A 19509-nucleotide genomic window follows, 5' to 3' on the forward strand; every position below is an offset into this window, starting at 1 on the left:
GTACAAGCTAGACACCCACTCCCTGCTCTCCTCTCCATCGCAGTAACTTGGCACCTGTTTCACCCCATCACAAGCTTCTCTATTGGGTGCTCAACCAAATGCTTAACTAGATGCTCAATTCTAAAGCCTGAAGCAGAGACAAGAATCTAGAAGGTCAACTCTTAAAAAAGATCCTACCTTTGAAGCATACGTAGAAAAGAGAGTTTAGAACTTTTGCTGCATCTTTAATTTCATTCCTGGTAGTCAGACCTTAATTTTCATTAAGTTGAAATTCTTTTATCCTCACATGAATGAGACACTGAAATGTGGCATGGAGATAACTGAAAGCCACTTTCGAAATTCTTGGCTAACTTAGTCAAGAAAGAAATACATCGACTGAGTGAAACCCATCTTTTAGCTCTGAAGGAGCTGGATGATATGACAATATACATTTTTAATGTCATTCAATGAAACTCACGAGTGCCACCTCACCCCCCTTTTCTTCTCCTGATTTTCTCCATGTGCTTCTTGGCTTAAAGGCTTTTAGAATTAATACAATACTAGAAGGAAATGCTGAAATGTGCTCTAATTTTATATTTGACATGGACTAAGTATCTTTGGACATGCCAATTAACCTTCTTGACCTTAATATATTATCCATAAGTTAACTTTCTCATTAAATGGGGTTAATTCCTCTTCTGTTTTCTTAATGGGATGCTGTACTTAAAAGGAAATAATATCGTGAGCTTTCTATAGATATAAAAGGTATTTTCTCAATTCACTTCAATAATCACAGGGATTGCCAACCACAATTCAAGGCACTAAGCCAAGTGGGAGGGATACAGGGTTGATCAAGACACAGTTCCTGGGGCAGCCAGTTAGCTCAGTAGGTTAGAGCGCAGTGTTCTTAACAACAAGGTTGCCGGTTCCATCCCCAGATGGGCCACTGTGAGCCGCGCCCTCCACAACTAGATTGAAACAACTATTTGACTTGGAACTGATGGGTCCTGGAAAACCGCACTTAAATAAATAAAAGTTAAAAAAAAAAAAAAGACACAGTTCCTGGACATCACTAAGCTTCATTCCTATTTAGAGTTCAGAACAGGAGTTTAACTGAAAACTACAAACCACTGTTGAAAAAAAAAATTAAAGAAGATCTAAATAAATGGAAATACATCCCATGTTCTTAGATCAGAAGACTTAATATTGTTAAGCTAACATACTCCCCAAATTGATCTACAGATTCAATCTGTAGAAAGGGATAAAAATCCCTAACAAAATTTCAGCTGCCTTTTTCACAAAAATTGACAAGCTGGTTCTAAAATTCATATGAAAATGCAAAGGATCCAGAATATTCAAAACACTCTTAAAAGAAAAGGACAAAATTGGAAAACCAACACGCCCCAACGTCAAAACTTATAACTACAAAACTTATTACTACTGTAAAGCTACAGTAATCAAAACAGTATGGTATGGCCTATGGTTAGGTTTACTGATCAGTGGAATAGAATTGAGTGTCCACAAATACACCCCTACATTTATGGTTGTCAGCTTGGGCTGCTATAACAAAATACCATATACCAGATGGCTTATAAGTGACAGAAACTTATTTCTCACAGTTCTGGAGGCTGAAAGGCCAAAATCAGGGCACCAGCATGGTCAGGTTCTGGTGAGAGCCCTATTCCAGGTTGCAGACTGTGGACTTGTCACATCCTCATATGATGAAAAGCGAGAGGCCTAGCTCTTGGCTTCTTCTTATAAGGGCATTAATTCCATTCGTAAGGGACCCACCCTCTTGACCTAATTACCTCCTGAAGACCCCATTCCCAAACACCACTGGTATCCATCACAATAGGGATTAGATTGCACTATATGAATTTTGGGGGGACAAAAACATTCAGCCCATCACAATAGTAAGTTGATGTTGGCAAGGATGCTAAGATAATTCAAAAGGGAAAAAACAATCTTTTCAGCAAATGGTGCTGGGACAACATGATACTGACATGCAAAAGAATGAATTGGGATACCTACCTCATACCGCAAATAAGAATTAACGCAAAATGGATCATACACCTAAATGTAAAACCTAAAACTCTTAGAATAAAATAGAAGAGTGACTCTTCATGACAATGCTTTCCTACATACACAACAAAAGCACAAAAGACCAAAGAGAAAAGAGATCAGTTAGACTTTATCAAAATTTATTTAAAATTTTTATGTTTCAAAGAACTCCATCAATGAAGTGAAAAGACAACCTATAGGAATGGGAGAAAATGTTTACAAATCATTTCTGAGAAGGAACTTATAACCAGAATATATAAAGAACTCTTACAACTCAACAATTAAAAAGACCTGCTTATGAGTAAATTACCCAATTAAAATATGGGCAAATAAATTGAATAGATATTTCTTCAAATATATACAAATAACTAACAAACACAGGAGAAAATGCTCAATATATTTATTCATTAGGAAAATACAAATCAAAACCACAGTGAGATACCACTTCACATCCACCAGAATGGCTAAAATCACAAAGACAAACAATAACAAGTGTTGGCCAAGATATAAAAAAATTGGAACCCTTATACATTACTGGAGTGAATGTAAAATAGTGCACCCACTTTGGAAAATAGTTTGGCAGTACTCAAGAAAGTTATACAAAGAGTTATCATATGACCAGTCATTCCACTCCTAGATATGTACCCAAGAGAAATGTGAACATGTCCACACAAAAAGATGTACACAAATGTTTATAGCAGCGTTATTTATAATAGCCCTAAAGTGGAAAAGACATGAATGACCATCAAATGATGAATGAATAAATAAAATGTGGTATTGTCACACAATAAGATATTATTCAGCAATTAAAACTAACAAATAACTGATACATAGTACGTGAATAAACCTTGACAATTTTATGTTAAATAAACCAGTCACAAAGACCACATGACTCCATTTATATGAAATGTCCAGAATAGGCAAATCTATAGAGACAGAAAGTTGATAAGTGGTTGTCTAGGCTGGGAGGTGGGGGTGAAGGAATGGGAAGGGACTGCTTATGAATACAGGATTTCTTTTTGGGGTCATGAAAATATTCTGGAATTAGACAGTGAAGATATTTACACAACTCTGTGAGCAGACTAAAAATGACTGAATTATATCTTATAAATGAGTGAATTGTATGGTATGTGAATTATATCTCAATAATGCTGTTTTAAAAATTAATAGGTAGGAAAGTATGACAGTCATTTAAAGAAATGAAAACATGGAGATCAACATAAACTTTTGGTCACTATTCGTGGTGAGATTCTGTTTTAATTTACATAGACAATGACATGTTGTGACGCCTGATTATTAAAATTCCAGTCGTACTGAGAAGAACGTCTTTGGTGATTATTACATGGTTTGTGACACGCTTCACCTATTTCCCCTGATGTTTCCCGTAAAACTGTCATATCAGTTTCAAATACAGGTCACTAGATCAGATATTAAAGACTGGGGCAGGCTACCCAAAAAGGACCATGGCTTCATTTCTTGTTGCCATGTGTTTACATGAGTTTCTTTTCCTGTTGTTTACTCTTGATGTCTGAATTTTCTTGTTTCCTTATTTTTTTATTACTTATTTTCACTCTGGGATTTTTATTTTTATCCTTAATAGCAACCCTGACCTAAAAGTTTAATTTGACAGTAATTAAAATAATACCTTTACAATGAATGCTGAATGCTCCACAGCAGAATGCCACAACAGTAGAGCAACTATGGATTGTCATAGTACATAGGAGTGAAAGCTGTTTTGTTGAAGATGGGTGACACCTCACTCAGGGGGGAACAGGCAATAATGGGGCTGAAGTCCTCCTTTTCTCATCATGCAGCTATTCATTATAGCTAAAGAGCTTTACTCCAACTAATGAAAAATAAGAATAGAAGTCAGAAGATTATGACTAATCAAAAGCCTTAAAAGAAGCAATGAATCCCTTAGCAAAGACAGGCAAAGTAAGTTTGTTCTGGGCAGAGATGCAATTACATGTCATAATCCAAACTAAAATGGGTGATTCATTCAAAATATTTGGCCATGGTGATCATTTTATTTGTCAGTTCAACTGGGCCACAGAGTACCCAGAAATTTGTTCAAACATTATTATGAGAGTGTCGGTGAGAGTGTTTCTGGATTAAATTAACATTAGAATCTATACACTGAGTAAAGCAGATTGCCCTCCCTAATGTGGGTGGGCCTTACCCAATCAGTTGAAGGCTTAAATAGAACAAAAAGACTGAATAAGAAGTAACTCCTCCTGCATGACTGTTGACTTGGATGTCAGTCTTTTCCAGCCTTCAGACTAGAACTCAAAAGTTAACTCTTTTTGAGTCTCAAGTCTACCAGCTTTTGGATTGCAATTCACACCATCGCTCTCCTGAGTCTCCAGCTTGTCAACTATACATTTTTGAGTGAGCCAATTCTTTTTTCCCTTCTCTTTCTCTCTCTCTCTCTGTCTCTCTCTCTCTCTTTCGCTCTGTCTCTCTCTCCATATACAGAGAGTGCCCCCCAAAATGTATGCACATTTTAAGAAAAAAAAAACTGTATTAAAATTGTAAAACAATAAATAACACTAGCATTCATTTGATTAATGCCAGCTTTTGAGCGAACGTCATACTACACTTTGCTACCATAATTCAATTTTGAAAGTAATACATAGATAACATCCCTTGAAATGTGTACTTTTTTTGGAAACTCCAATGTGTGTGTGTGTGTGTGTGTGTGTGTGTGTGTAATTGGTTCTGTTTCTGAAGAGCCCTGACTAATACAGCAACTTTAGACCAAGCCATATTTCAGACAACGAGAGTTCTGTCATTATTATCCAATAGTCAATTGGACTAATTGATTGACTCAATTAATCAATCAATCTCTCATAAAATAGGAAGCTTTTATCTTTAAGCTAATTTATACTTTCAAAACAGAAACATTTTTATTTTTTATCGACTATGATTTTATTAAAAGTCTTTAAAGAGACGGGGGAAGTGAAGACTTCTGTCTCTGAATATGTGATACTGAATTAAAGTATGTTTTATATTGGTCTGTAATATTAGGCTAAACAATGGTTGCCCTCAAAAAAAGTGGTTCATAGAAAAAACACAGTTGAGTAAGTCATAGTTACTTGGCACAAAAAAAAGTGGGGGGAGGAAGGGGAAAAGAAGGGAAGGATGACTGGAATGAGAGACTAATCATATTCATGAGAGACTAGTTAAAATTATATATGTTATAAAAATAAAACATTTAAAAAGTAAAATAGATGTACTAAGCATTTTCTAAGAGCCAGATGCTGAGCTAACTGCTGTGAATAATTATACAAACGCAGCCATTTCCAAATGGAGTTGGAGCCTCCATACCAGAGGAACTGCCTTGCACATCTTCCTCCCTGAACCCTTGGAATGTTTAAACTGGGCAAAATAGCCTTTGAACTGGGTCAAACCAACACTGTATTCCAAACAACTGTTTGTAGAGCTAACAGGAAAGCAGACATCCCGACTACAAGGACTGGAAATTAAAGGCATCATTTAGAATCAGTTAACAGCCATGTATAGCTAAAGCATAATTTAGCTTATTAGCATTAATAGAAATTATTTCCTTTCTCATAAAACCCCCTTGCCTTCACTCCATCATCAGAATACTATTTGGGTTTTTGGCTGAATCAGTGCTCCCAGAATTGCAATTTGGATCTCAAATGAATCCTTAATTTCCTCTTACTTTGGCTTTTTATTTTAAGATTAACACTGTTTTACATGTATTATAATCTCATTGAGCTCTCAAAACAAAAGTAGTGAACACTTATGGGATATTCACTCAGTGCCAGGCACTCTTCTACATGCTTTTTGTATATTAACTTAAACAATTCAATATGGCTATTATCCTTTATGGCAGATAGGGAAATCAAGGCTTTAGAGAGGTTTAAGTAAGCTCTCCCTGTTCACAAGTTGAGTTCACAAGTTAAGTGGTCAAGTTGGGATTTAAATATGGAGGTCTGCCTCCAATATCTGTTCTCTTAATGAGAAATATGACATATGAGAAGTCATGGAGAAATTGTTTAAAGTGAGTCAACAGAGTATAGGATAAAAAGACATTTTGGTGTCCAACTCTTCAAGTTGTGTCACCTTAGAAAGAATTACATCCTCCCTGGTTTTTGGCTTACTGTCCATAAAAATGAGATAAAAGCTCCTACCTTGCAAAAAAGCTCTACTCATGGCAAGAAAAAGAGATAATTTATGGAAACCTTTGATGGTAGTAGTTTAGTAAATGATAGACATTATCATCATTTTTGTCATCATCGTTATTATTATTTTGAAGCTTGACAGAGTTCAAAGATCCAAGCCATACAACTTTCCTGGTTTGTTTGTTTGTTTTATTTTTAACTTGACAGTTCAAATTAATGAAGAAAGTAAAATTCTACATTGATAGAGGGAAACTAAAACAAAAGAGTTTGTCTCCCTGAAGATGGAGGCTATCAGGTGTGTCTTTACAATAAAATAACGGGGACAGGAAAAATTTTCTGTTTTACAAAATTACCCACTTATTCTGAGAAAAATAGAATTACCCACTTAGTCTGAGAAAACAAGGTAAATAGAAGATTACTAACAGGCTTTCCTTATACTAGCCTGAAGGAAGGTGAAATTAGTTCCTTTAATTGATTAATGTATTCCAGTAATTTATCCAAGTACCTGGTTTAACCATGATATGGTTCTGAAGAAGTTAGCTGGCTTAGCTGAAGTTACACAGGTAGTTGGTGACTCAGTAAAGACTGGAATATGTAAACTTCCTTAACATATGACGATCCCTTCAAACACCTTTAGAATTCTACTGAGTAATATAAAGAGTTCTAATCTGGTAAAGTAATAATATTTTATGGGAGCATAAAAGTAAAGAATTTGCAATTTTTCATTTGTGCTTCTCTTTAATCTAGATTTAAATCATTTCCAATTGTATATCAATCAGGGGGAATTTTATCCTTATGCATTTTGAGGGATGATGTGGTCTTTATGATTTCTGCCTTTTAAAATGTGTTGATCTTTATTTGGTGATGCAGTTAAGTTTTTAGAATGTTTTATGTTTGTATAGAAAAATTATCTATTCTCCATTTGCAGGTGCAAAGATATACATAAATGTGTGTCTGTGTATAGTTATATTGCTTATGTGTCACCGAAGATTATTTTTCATGGTCTGGATGCTTCTGCCAGCTGGACCACTTTTTTCATCCTCCAGTTGGAGTAATTGCAAGGTCTCATATCTATTTCACAAACCTTTGGCAGAAAGTGAGATGTTTCTATACTTCCCAAAATGTACAGTCACCTGGGGATGGGGGCTGCAGGTGTCATGATCCAGTGAGAAAACTAAATGATGAATAATGAGACCCACGAACTAATATAAATGGTATTGGCCCTAGAACAAAACGGGCTTCGTGACCCTGGACTAGTCATTTACCAGGTTTCCATTTCTTCATCTCTCCAAATGCCGATAGTCATACTTGCTCTGCCAACATTACCAGGTTTGTCAGGAGAAGCCAGGACATCAGGAATGTAAACATCATAACGTGCTAAAGAAAAAATTTAAATACTAACAGTGGTTGCTAATATTTACATACAGGAGAAGGAAAAGATAAGGATGTAAAACTGCCAACCCAGCCTCCAGGGCGCTCAGTTTCTATTGTTTCTTTTCCCTCTTCCTTCCCAAACACCTTCAGTCCTTTGGGAACACCCTCCTTTCTGCTAGAGGAACCTCAGTCCCATAACGCGAGTCTCCCTCTGTGTAGCACCAGCAACGTGGAACCTGCTTTTGAGGCACGTTGTGAAAATGAACAGAAACCTGCCCGCAGCCAACATTCGTGCTCCAGCCCAGTCAGCCCTGGACGAGCATGTGCAGTGCCTCCGCCTTAGGCAGTGGGGGCCCGACTGTCGGATGTTGCCCAAATGCTCATGAATCAAAAGACGGTTTCCCCCCTGGACACGCCTGGGTCTTGGGCAGAAAGAGTCTGGGCTACAGATACATTCAGGGTGGAGAGCCGCCAAGGGCCTCTGCGCTCTCGCCAGCAGCCGCGGCGCTCAATCCAAGCACTCTTCCCTCGGTAGAAAAGGGATCAACAGTGTTCTGGAGGCGGGTTTCCAGATTAGATGGTCTTCACGGTCCCGCACCTCCTCAGGAAGATAATTGAGCGCGAGCGCTGAGCACGCCCGCCCTGGAGCCGGGGGAGCCCACGACACGCGTGTCTGCATCACCGAGCAGCCTCCCCGCACTCTTTCCCCAATTTGCCTTCCCGCTGCAGTCCAGGCCCAAATTAATTCTCTTTACTTGTGAGTGAGCACACACACGTTCCTGGGGCACGATCTTTCCATCTGCCTGCCTTACGGAGTCCAGCTTTTCAACGATTAACCTCGCGGCCAAGGGATGGGGGTGGGGGGAAGGTGGCAGGATGGAGGGAGTAGAGCGGAGAGAGATGTTTTGCACGTTCAAAGGCACGAAAATGTACTGCCAACGCTAAAAGGGTTTGCTTTCTACGGTTTTTGACAAACAAATGGAGTCTGATACCTGCCCCGCGGACTGCTGCCCGGGCGCAGACCTGGGCTCACTTCACAGCCTGCCGCGGAGTTTCCCACCGCAGTCCTGCTCGGTCCGCTGGGCGCAGGCTTGAGCTACAGCCCCAAATCTTCCACCTTGTGCCTCCAGTTTATCTGCCCCGCCCCCACCTCCAGCAAAGGACATGCCCCGGTGAGAGTGTCCGGGCTCCCAGCCTGAGGAAGGAGGAGGGCGCCTCCCTATCCCCTCCTCCCCATCCCCGCCAAGGCTCGGGGTTTTACTGCAGCAGCCCGAGGTGACAGCGACGCCTTTCGCCTCCTCGGTTGCTCTCAGAGCCCTGGCTTCCCCCGCATCCGGAAAGCGCCCCCTCCTGAGAGGCTGATCCCCGGGAGAAGTGTTCACGAGCCACAGAAAACCAAATTAAAAAAATGTAGAAGTCGCTGGGCTGCTTTCCTCCGAGGATGAGCCTTATCTCCCAGGACTGAGTGGCAGCGTGTGGGAAGTTGGGACCCGGGAGCAAAGGGGGAGGGGAGTGGTGCAACCAGCATTCTCTTCTGGAAGGAGTCTCTGGGAGCAGTGCGGTTGGACACAAGTTTGCGTGGGAGTGTTGTCCTTTTGTCAATAATTAATCACCAGAATCATTCTGGCACCACTGGAGTTTGGGCAATAGTGCAAACCGCGGGGCCGAACACCCAACTCTGGGAAGCTCTGAGGCGCCCAGCGCAGCGGGAAGCTCGCAACACTGGAGAGGAGCCAGGCCCCGGTGCTCACTCAGGCCGCGGGGAGACACAACCAACCCGGAGGTAAGCATCTTCCAGAATAACTGCTTGCCACTTCAAGCAGCCTTAGTAGGACAGAATTTGTCTTTATAGGGGAAAATATAATACCGAGTTTTAATGCAGTTTATCCGTTTATTATTTAACTACATTAAAATTTTAAGAATCGAATGGGTTTTTCCATTTGCCTGTATGTTGGAAACTGAGACGTCTCGAAATTTCTCCCAAGAAACCAAACTTTATTATTGAAACTTTCCAAGCCCAAAGAAGAGAACATTACTTTGCAAATTACTTTCAGTACTTATCTTTGTGAGTTCAGTAATAACTATTCAGGGAAATATTGGGAGGTGCATGGTTTCATTCTTAAATATTCATCTTTATCTGATTGCATGCTCTTATACAATAATTTTTGCCCATAAGCTACTTCAGGCAATAATACACACAAGTCAACTGCCCCAAAAGATGAATTTCCAAGGAATACATTTTAACATTTTCTCATGATTATTAAGCGGTATGTGTTTTCTCAAAAATGATGAAGTGATCTTTTGTAAGTAACCAGACTTCTAAATCCAAGAAGAAAGATGCAGATAAGTCTGCTGTGGGAGGTGTGGGGGAAATGGGTAGAGAAGGGTTTTAGGTATGAGCAGAGCTTCTACATCTGTTTCAACTAAAGTGACATTCATCTGGTTGGCCATTCACATATGAGCTCTGCCCATGCTTCAAATAAGGAATTTGGAGAATTGTTAAATGTAAATCTTAGCCATCAAACTACAAATAAATACATCAGGGAAGTTGGGAAACTTGTTTTTCTAACAGACGTTGCGGCATGGTGATTCTTTTGAATTACACAAAAATTAAGAAGTACCTGGTCATTTCTGGTTGTGAACTTTTTATATTCATAAAACTAATGAGATTTTACTAACCTGATTTTCCCCTCTGAATTATTCCTATGCTTTTTAAAATAGGCATCATTTTGAATACTGTTTCAACAGTTGTGATGGCTTTGTACATAGATTACTAGAGCGACAACAAACTCTCATGTGAAATGCACTGTCGCCCTCATTATTCAACTATTTCTACACAATTATTGAATAACAGTAAATTAAGAATGGCTTATCAAACCAAATGCATCGGCATTCTAGAATTTGACTAGATATGAAGTTGAAAGTCAACCAGCCCTCAACTTCAACCTGTTTTCTTAACCCAGTGCTTATAAATTTGCAAGTACTTTTGTAAAAACTGTCCTTTCTAATTCTATATCTACTATGTCAACATAAACTTTTACCACCAAGTATACAAGATACAAAATCTTCATTAAAAATTATCCACATGGGATTCAATTTCCAGAGTGGTGGCGTGTAGAGCTCCTGGAACCTACTCTTCAGTAACATAACAATAACTGCTGAAATTTATAGATAAACAACCATTTAGTCTCTAAATATTGTCCTGAGACAATACAACAAATGAAGAAAACTTTATTCAAGACAATCTACTAAATTGCAGTAAGAACAGCAGGAGTCTGTGGCATTTGAGCCACGACTCACTTCCCTGCCGGTCCTGAGGGGAATGACGGTATTCCACTCCAGGTAGGTGCGATCAAGAGCACAGGGCTGCATTCCAACCTCAATCCCAGGCTAGGGTTATGATATGTTTCTGGGAAATGCAGGCCACCAGTATCTCACCCATCCCAGCTCTGTGTTGCAGAAGCTCTATTCTGGGCAAGAGTGGGTCAGAGGTCTGAGCTCTCCTTCTCCAATTATCCCGTTATTAAAGCAAAAGAAGAAAAACTCAACAACTGAAAGACAAATAACCCGTTTTAAAAATGGGCAAGGGATTTGAGACATTTCTCTAGAAATAGAATTTCTCCCAAGAAAATGTACAGACGTCCAATCAACACATGAAAATGAGCTTACTACCATTAGTTTTTAGTGAAATGAAAATCAAAACCACAAGCTACCACGTTACACCAACCAAATGGCTATAATAAAAAAAAAAATATAGTAACAATTATTGAAGAGGTAGAGAAATTAGAACCATCATATATGTCTGGTGGGAATGTAAAATGTTGAGTTGCTGTGGAAAATAATTTGATAGTTCCCCAAAAAGTTCAATATAGAGTCACCATAAAATCCAGCCAATTTACTCCGAGGTATATATATCCAAGAGAACTGAGAACCTATGTCCATGTAAGAACCTGTACACAAATGTTCACAGCAGCATTACTCAGAACAGCCAAAAGGAAAACAACCCAAGTGTCCATTGACGGATGAATGGATAGATAAAATGTGATATGGAATGAAACAATGGAATATTGTTCAACAGGAAAAAGGAATACAGTATTGACACGGGCTACAACATGAACATTGAAAAGATTATGCTAAGTGAAAGAAGACCACATACTTTGTGTTCCATTTATATAGCTTATCCATGATAGGCAAACCTACAAAGACAGAAAGTATAGTCACGGTTTCACATGGCTGGAACAGGGGTGGAGTTGGGGAAGAAGGGGGAATAACTGCTAAAGGGTGCAAGGTGTCTTTTTGGGTTGACAGAAATAGTCTAAAATTGACTGGTGATAGTTGCATGACTGAGAGTACACTAAAACGCATTGAAATGTGCACTTTAAAAGGGTGAATTGTGTGGTGTGTAACTTATATCTCAATAAAGCTGTTTTTTATAAATTATCCAAGGTATTAAAAAAAAAGATGGGTTTAGAACTTGGAGTTCATGAATCCCCATATACCACTAGACCAATAGTTTACATTAGGCTTTTTCCCAAGGGTTGCATTGAAATATATGAAATAATTAACAGTGGCACAGGTGTTACACAGCTACGTGATCTGCATATATTTACATAGTTGTCCAAACTTTCCGCTGTTTAGAAATAAATCAAATGCCATTAATGCAGTCCTATAGAGAAGTTGCTTGCAATGCCCTATCGTTTTGGACTCATATTAATCCAAGCCCCGCGAGGCCAATTGTTCTTCCTGCTTCTAGCTAAGTCTAGTCCTTTATCAGTTCTTCAGGGCAGTTGTTGAGAGGCCACACTGGACGAGAAAGGGAGGTTACGTGACACTCAGATTAGCCTGATTTCCCTTACATTAGATTGGCCCAGGGAAGTAGGCGTCTTGGGGGAAAGGAAGAGCGGGAGCAGCCACTGTGGTCCTCAGAGCACACCAACATGTCATTGCCGGGACACATCTCCTGTAATTATAACAATCTCAACTACAAAAGAAGCTCCCCAACCATTAATATACTCCTCTGTTCGTCTTTTGTGTTTTGAGTTCCCATGAACTGCCTGATCCTGTGCTAAGAACCATGGAATTGGGTGATAATCAGGAATACAAAATGCATGACTGAGTTTCATGGGGGTGGTAAGCCGCACCTGGACTTGTGACCAGGAACCAGCACGAGTACACTGAGCCAAACCATACCCTCCGCTTTAGGGGTGCGAGTCAGTCTGCCTGCATCAGGAGACATCAACATTTTCCTTTCTCCCCAGCACAGGCTTGTCTTTCCATGTATATGGTTAGAAGAGCATATCATGCTGATGAAAGTGGGCTCCATGTGATTTTTGACCATCAACTCCTTTACAAAGTTCCCATGATGGTCATATTTTGTCCAATTAGAAGATTTCTATAAAATAATATTATTACATGTCCAACCAGTTGTCTATACATTAAATATATGTAGGAAAACGTTGATTCCAGTTATTAATATTGCTTCGATTGGGATTAACAATTCATTTATTCAACAGTTATTTATTGTGGATCTACACTGTACCAGGAGAATTCTAGGTCCTGGATGAATAATAAACAAAACATGCAAAAATTTCTGTCCTTGAGAAGCTTAAATTTTTGAAGGGGTGTCAGAATAGAATAGAATAAAAATAGTAAGTGAATTATATAGCATATGAGAAGGAAATAAGGCTCTGGAGAAAAATTAAGCAGCGGAGGGAATGAGGTACAGTTTTAAACTGTGGCATCAGACTAGGAAGTAAAATGATATGATTAGATCATGTAAAGAAAGTGTACAAAACTGGCCACATAACAGTGGGATGGGCCCTGAATTTATATTAACTTCTCCCCAGAGGAGCTTTGGTTTCCCCTTTTCATCAGCATTATTTTGCTACCTTGGATTTGCTGATGTATCACTAAGGAAAATATGACATTAGCCCCAAAACATTCCAAGCAGGCACAAGGAAGACATAATGTAATACCTGTTTTACAGCTAAGAACTACAACCTAAATAAAACACTGACTTATGATAACAAGTTCTTGTTGAGGGAAATCATTAGCCTGGGCTTTCAGTTTTGTGTTCGTCTTTCTCACTCTGCCCTGGGTTCTTACAGTCTGCCAGACGATTGTGTGGTAAATAATTAAGAACCACTTTCCCCAAATTAACATCTGTTGAAGAGTGACAAGGTGGGGAAGAAGTTGAGGGGAAGAAAAATATCCAAGTCACCCTGGAAAGGTGAAGGGAGAACAAATATTTGATAACTACAGAGCAGAGCGTGGAATCCCACAGAGCAACTGGGGGAAAAAGAGAAAAAGCAACCCGTCTCCACTTTCCCAGTCTGTCCCAGAATCTCTACTCAGGGCACACACCTGTTTTAAAAGGTACTTGCAGACACATTGTTCTAGTAAAATATAATGGGTATTGCAGCTTTCCTGGAACAGAGTTTTCAGAAAATGGGTTAAAAAGGAGCAGGGACTCTATTTTTTTTCTTTTTTTAAAAGTCAAAAGGGAATAGTTATTTCAGGCTTAGAGGAGAAGCATTTAAAACTATTCAGAGTCAAGTTAGAAATAAGTTAAAAGACCCCTTGTTATAATGGATTTATCATGGAGCATTAGTATTTTCATTTATTCAACAGATTTTAATTGAGCAGCCACGATGTGCCAGGCGCCAGGGGAACAACACAAGGGATGACCTTGTTTCAAAGACCTTTCTTCCTAGAGGTTACATTATATGCCTTTTGCTACATAATAGTTGAAACATGTAGTGATGAGGACAAGAACTCTGTGACCCGCCTGTCCTAACACCCCATTCGAGACTGGGTCAGAGTCTCCTTCTGAACCCTAGCATACCTTTCACTTCCCTGTCGCAGGTAAGTGATAAGTGATAAGTCATAGCATTTATCACACTGTGTGGGCATACTCACATAAATGTCCCTCCTCCTCTCTAGAAAGCCTCTGGTGGAGAGTGACCACGTCAGTCTTGCTCATAGTGTATATTCCTAGTAGATGCTGTTGACTATTTATTTGATTGGATGAATGGATGGATAGATGGATGGACGGACGGATGGATTGCCAGGTTATGATCAGAGCCCCCTGCATAGAGAGGCAGTCTGGCAAAGTGGTAAAGAGTGTGTGTTCTACATTACCTTTGAGACTATGGGTCAGTTTTTAAATTTCCCAATGCCTCAGTTTCCTCACTTGTAAAATAGGTGTAGAAATTGTGCCTCCATTATAATGTTAAATGAACTGCATATGGTAATATATAGGAAGTGGTTATTAAAGTTCTGGGAGCTGCTCAATAAGTATCTGCTACTACTACCAATGTAGACTCGCAGTTTGATGAGTGATGGTTTGCTATACAAATATTGCATACATGCCCTTTTAGTGCTGTTATAAAATCAAAGGATGTCCATTAGGAGTTTCAAGCTAAGGTTATCACTTTGAGTTCAAGATCTCTAAAAAGATTAAAAAGAGAATTTGGGAATGAATATAATAAGTGGGATATTGCACAAGAAAATCAAAAAGACTAGACACAAGAAAGAAGGATAAAAGTTCAAGATGGCGTGTCCAAAGCAACTTTTCTGGAGCAATATAATACCTCTACTCAAACCTACATCCTCCCACAGACAGCCAAAGTACCAGTTCATCTCTGTTCTAGAACCTACTTTTTACGCCTCATAGAAATGTCATGCCCAATAAGCATAAATAAATGTTCACCGATGCAAAAGAAGAAAGAAAAGTGAAAACAAAGAATTCTTATCTAAACCTAAGAGTTGCTTCTTTGGAAAATCTAATAATCCTCTTTTTATATAAGACCTTTAGTCAGAATTATCATACTGCTTCCTTATATGTACTTATCTATTACCTTCTAAAAGAGATAAAATACCAATCTGTGACCAACCAATGGACAGCCAGTAACTTGAATGCTTCCCCTACTTCCAACAGAGAAAATTCACTTGGCCTCTTCCCTAGCCATGGGGGAAACCTCATGTTTTTAATCTTCTCCTAAGAATAGTAAACTGCTTTTTCCTTTATTAATTCATCCACTGAAAAGTAATTTTTAAGTAAAATTAGCTTATTGTACCTTTTGATAGAAAAAATTAGACATAGAAAGAATATGTAACTGACCCGAATACTTCAGTTGCCAACTCTTTTTATTCCTTGAAGCTGCAGATACTTTATCTACTCCACAGGACAGCTTGGTCCTTACATTTTTAATAGGATGTTTCATTGCCTAAAACTTTAAACAAAGAAAAAAATCCATCAGATTGGCCTAGTTCTGGTTTTGATGGGCAGAAAAATCAGGTTATAATATAGGACAAAAAAGCTATTCCGCAGGTTTCCTCCATTAGGAGGGAACAAGCATTGATGCAAACACAAAACAGGTACATGGTACCCGCATGATATTTGGGGTGAATTCTTTCTCCCAGACCAATGGGAGTCACCATTTTACCCTCTTACATCATACATTTCTGAAGAGCTCCACAGAGTCACCTGAAAGGAATCTCTTAGAAGGAGAAGAAATAAAATGCATGTAGGAATAGAGCAAATAACTAAAATGGAGTCACTGTGGTCAGGCTGCTAAGTGGTTAAAATCAAGTAGGCTAAGGACTGAAAAACAGTTCTATTCTTGCTTTAACTAGCCTGGGAACTTAAACCTTTGAACCTTCCAGTTGTGCCTGGAGATATACATATATAAAGCCTATAAGATAACTCTCTACTAGTCCCTGAAGGACTTAGGAAAAACACATTTACATGACCAGACCACCTGGCACCTATCCCAACCCCCTGACATTTGGCTGATAACCATCCTGGACCAATTCGAGGGCCAAAAATGCAGGACTGATTATTCCCAGGATGTGACTTTTACAATAAGAACTCTTTTCTTTTTTCTTTGAAACAGGTCTAGGTTTTGCCTAGCTGTGTTTCCAATGTGCAAATTCTAAGACCATTGAATATGTCTTTATCATTTATTTCTAGCCAAGCCTCCCGATTCATTTATGCTCGGTCGACATTAGGAAATGAGGGACAGATAACAATGATGATAAAGCAACCCTCCGACGGTGTTGTCCAGTATCTGCTTTAACAGTTTCCCTAATGGAATTCTCGCTATTTCAACTAGGCAACCTCTTTCACTTTAGATAGCTCTTAATGTTTAAAGTTTATCGAGATGCGCCTCTGAAAATAATAAAACAATTCCAAACCTTCCCCTCTACGACAGCCCATAACCCTGTTTAAAACCATGTCTTGCATTTTATTTCCCACTATCCAGACTTTCTCCATCTAGCTTCCTGTTGATGTGCTCAACTAGCTGAAGTGACTGTTTTTAATAGCTGGAAGAAGGATGCTAAACAAAACCAAGAGCTGTAGCCCTCTCATGTGGCCCAATACTTCTATAAATATGTAAGAATACTGATGCTACAGCCTGAATGTGTCCCCCCACAAATTCATATGTTGAATCCTAACTCCCACAGGTGGGGAGGTGGGGTCTTTGGGAGGTGCTTAAGTCCTGAGGATGGAGTCTTCACAAATGGAATTAGTGCTCTTATGAAGGAGGCTCCAGAGAGCCCTTGCCTCTTCCACCAGGTGAGGACCAGCACGAAGGTGCTGGCTATGGACCGGGAAGAGGGCCTTCACCAGAACGCAGCCACGCTGGCAACTTGACCTTGGGCTGCTTGGTTTCCAGAACTGGAAGAAACCAATTTTTGTTGCTTATAAGCTACCCAGTCTGTGATATTTTGTTATAAAAGCCAAAATGGACTAAGACAATTAGATCACTTTATTTGCCAACCATATCATAACACTACTGCCTCCTAATGAACTTGAAGAGGAAGAAAATTCCCTAGTCTTTTTTACTTAAACTGATAGTAAGCCACATTTCCCCCCATCTTACAATTGACTTTTTGAACTGAAGAACAAGAGTTTCTATTCCCCCAAAAGTTTTACCCTCAGTCATTCTTGAATTCTGGAATCTGCTAAGTCTTTTCTAACTCCATCCCATAACTTGGGTTCATCTGCAAATTTGATCATCCGTACTTTCTGTGACTTAATTCAGATGGACAAAAATGCTGCAATGCTCAGGACAAAATACATAGCCCTGGGGTTCACCACTAAAGACCCACTCCCCATCTTTATGATGCTTTACCAATTACAAAACACTTTCAGAAACATTATTTCACTTAATTCTTAACAACTACCCTGTGAATAAGATACTATCATCATTCTATATGTGAGGACAAAGATTCAGAATATCTGACTTGCCTCATACAAAACAGCTAATAAATAACAAAACAGAAAACAAGCCTTAGAGTTTCTGATTTTTTTCCAGTGCTTTTCCAAAGATAGATTTTTAAAACAGGGTGATTAACCTAATCTATTTTTTCCTTTTTTCCCCATGAATATCAAGAGAGACTAAAATCAAGACACATTTTCTACAAACAAAATATGAACCAGAAATCCAGTATATAAAACATTAAAAGCAGGCTGCTCTGATAGAAGCAAGGTGCAGGGCTCTTAGCCTCATCTCTTTGTTCTGCCTGGGGCCTCCCTTCAACCCTGCCACACACGGTCACGTGACACAGTGCAGTTCTTAGAGTACATTGGGAAGTCACTAGCCAATGGCATGTCCTCAAACTGCAATCATTTCTAAAAAATAATTTAAAAATAAGGCTAGCTGGTCATACCTTGTTTTTATAATACATTCTAAAATTTTGTAGGTGAACATCCATTTAAGAGGCTCAATAACCTTTTACATGGAACAGAATTGTTTTAAAATTTGAAAACATCTTTGGCTTGATGAAAATATGTATTTCACAGATGAAGAAACAGCACAGCAGAGAGAAGTAACCCATATAAGACCATTCCGTGGAGGAGCAAGGACAAGAATCCAAACCTGGACCTTCCTAGGCAGGTACATTCTTCTGATTGTATCATGGAGTCTCACTTTTAGAAACCTGATCCTTTTGAACACAACATGAAGCTTCTGGTTCTCACTTGAGCAACCAAGAAACATTTATTATATACTTGACATTCTAATGGCACTTAAGATGACACAAAGGAATTAAATATGGCAATTAGCTATAGTAATGAGGCCTTGAGTTGAGAGGCTGCTTTGAAGTATATTCAGAAAAGTGTTTATGTGCACATGTCAAGGAATTCACAGATGCTCCCCCCCTCCACCTCCCCAAGTTCTTGGCCTCCAGGTTAAGAACCTCTGGCCAATCCCAGTACAAGTGCCAATATCAAGATTGCATAGCACCAGCTACTATCTTATTTATGGGTCTGTTGGTTAAAGGCTGCTTCTGTTTCGGCATCCTTCATCTTTTATTTAAATGGAGCAGCATCTTATCCTGAAAGACCTGTGATGCAAGAGAGGAGTAAATGTTTTAATAAGTTATTTGTTAGTCCAGTGGGACAAATTAAAAGAGAAATATGGTAAAATGAAAACATTTTCTCTCAAAAATGTTAACCATGAAAGTGAGGATGGTCAGTGTTCATAATAGGACATTCATTTTCTTTCTGTTTCTTTTATTCTTAAGAAAGAAAAGGAAATAGAATGGAGAAAACATTACTATATTACCACTAGCTGCCAACCCACTTTTACTACATCAATAGCAAATGGGAAAAGAGTGGTGGGTGTGGACAAAAAGAAATAGATTTCACTTCTGAATGATTGTTTCTTAATCCTTCCCTTTTGCTATAATCTTTTAAGAGATTTATGGTTCTGAAATGGTTGGCAACAATTTCTTCATGTCAAAATAGTTTAGGCAGCTCCAGTATTACTCTAACATTATTGATGACAAGGCTTGATTCTACTTATTCAAAAAATACTTGTTGGACAGCATTTTGAAAGCGCTGCTGTAGGAGGCAGTGTGGTATGATAGGACACCCTGCGGTGAGAGAATCTAGGACAGAATCCCAGTATTATTTCCTCCTTGGCTTTGGACAAGAAGC

The 19509-nt window shown here is 39.0% G+C and overlaps 1 protein-coding gene across 6 annotated transcripts in view; it reads left to right on the forward strand.

Moving 5' to 3' along the window:
• The first annotated feature begins 8838 nt into the window (after positions 1-8838).
• The window catches only part of SPTSSB (serine palmitoyltransferase small subunit B), a 28188-nt gene continuing 17517 nt past the window's right edge, over positions 8839-19509 (forward strand). For 3 of the 6 annotated variants that reach the window (XM_081024792.1, XM_081024789.1, XM_081024793.1), the window contains exons 1-2: positions 8839-9345; positions 18373-18466. The gene's annotated coding sequence lies outside the window, so the exon portion shown is untranslated. The remainder of the gene's footprint in view (positions 9346-18372; positions 18467-19509) is intronic. The other 3 variants (XM_081024791.1, XM_081024794.1, XM_081024790.1) reach the window with 2 other exon arrangements.

Source organism: Rhinolophus hipposideros (assembly GCF_964194185.1).
Source record: "Rhinolophus hipposideros genome assembly, chromosome: 2".
NCBI classification, from domain to species: domain Eukaryota; kingdom Metazoa; phylum Chordata; class Mammalia; order Chiroptera; family Rhinolophidae; genus Rhinolophus; species Rhinolophus hipposideros.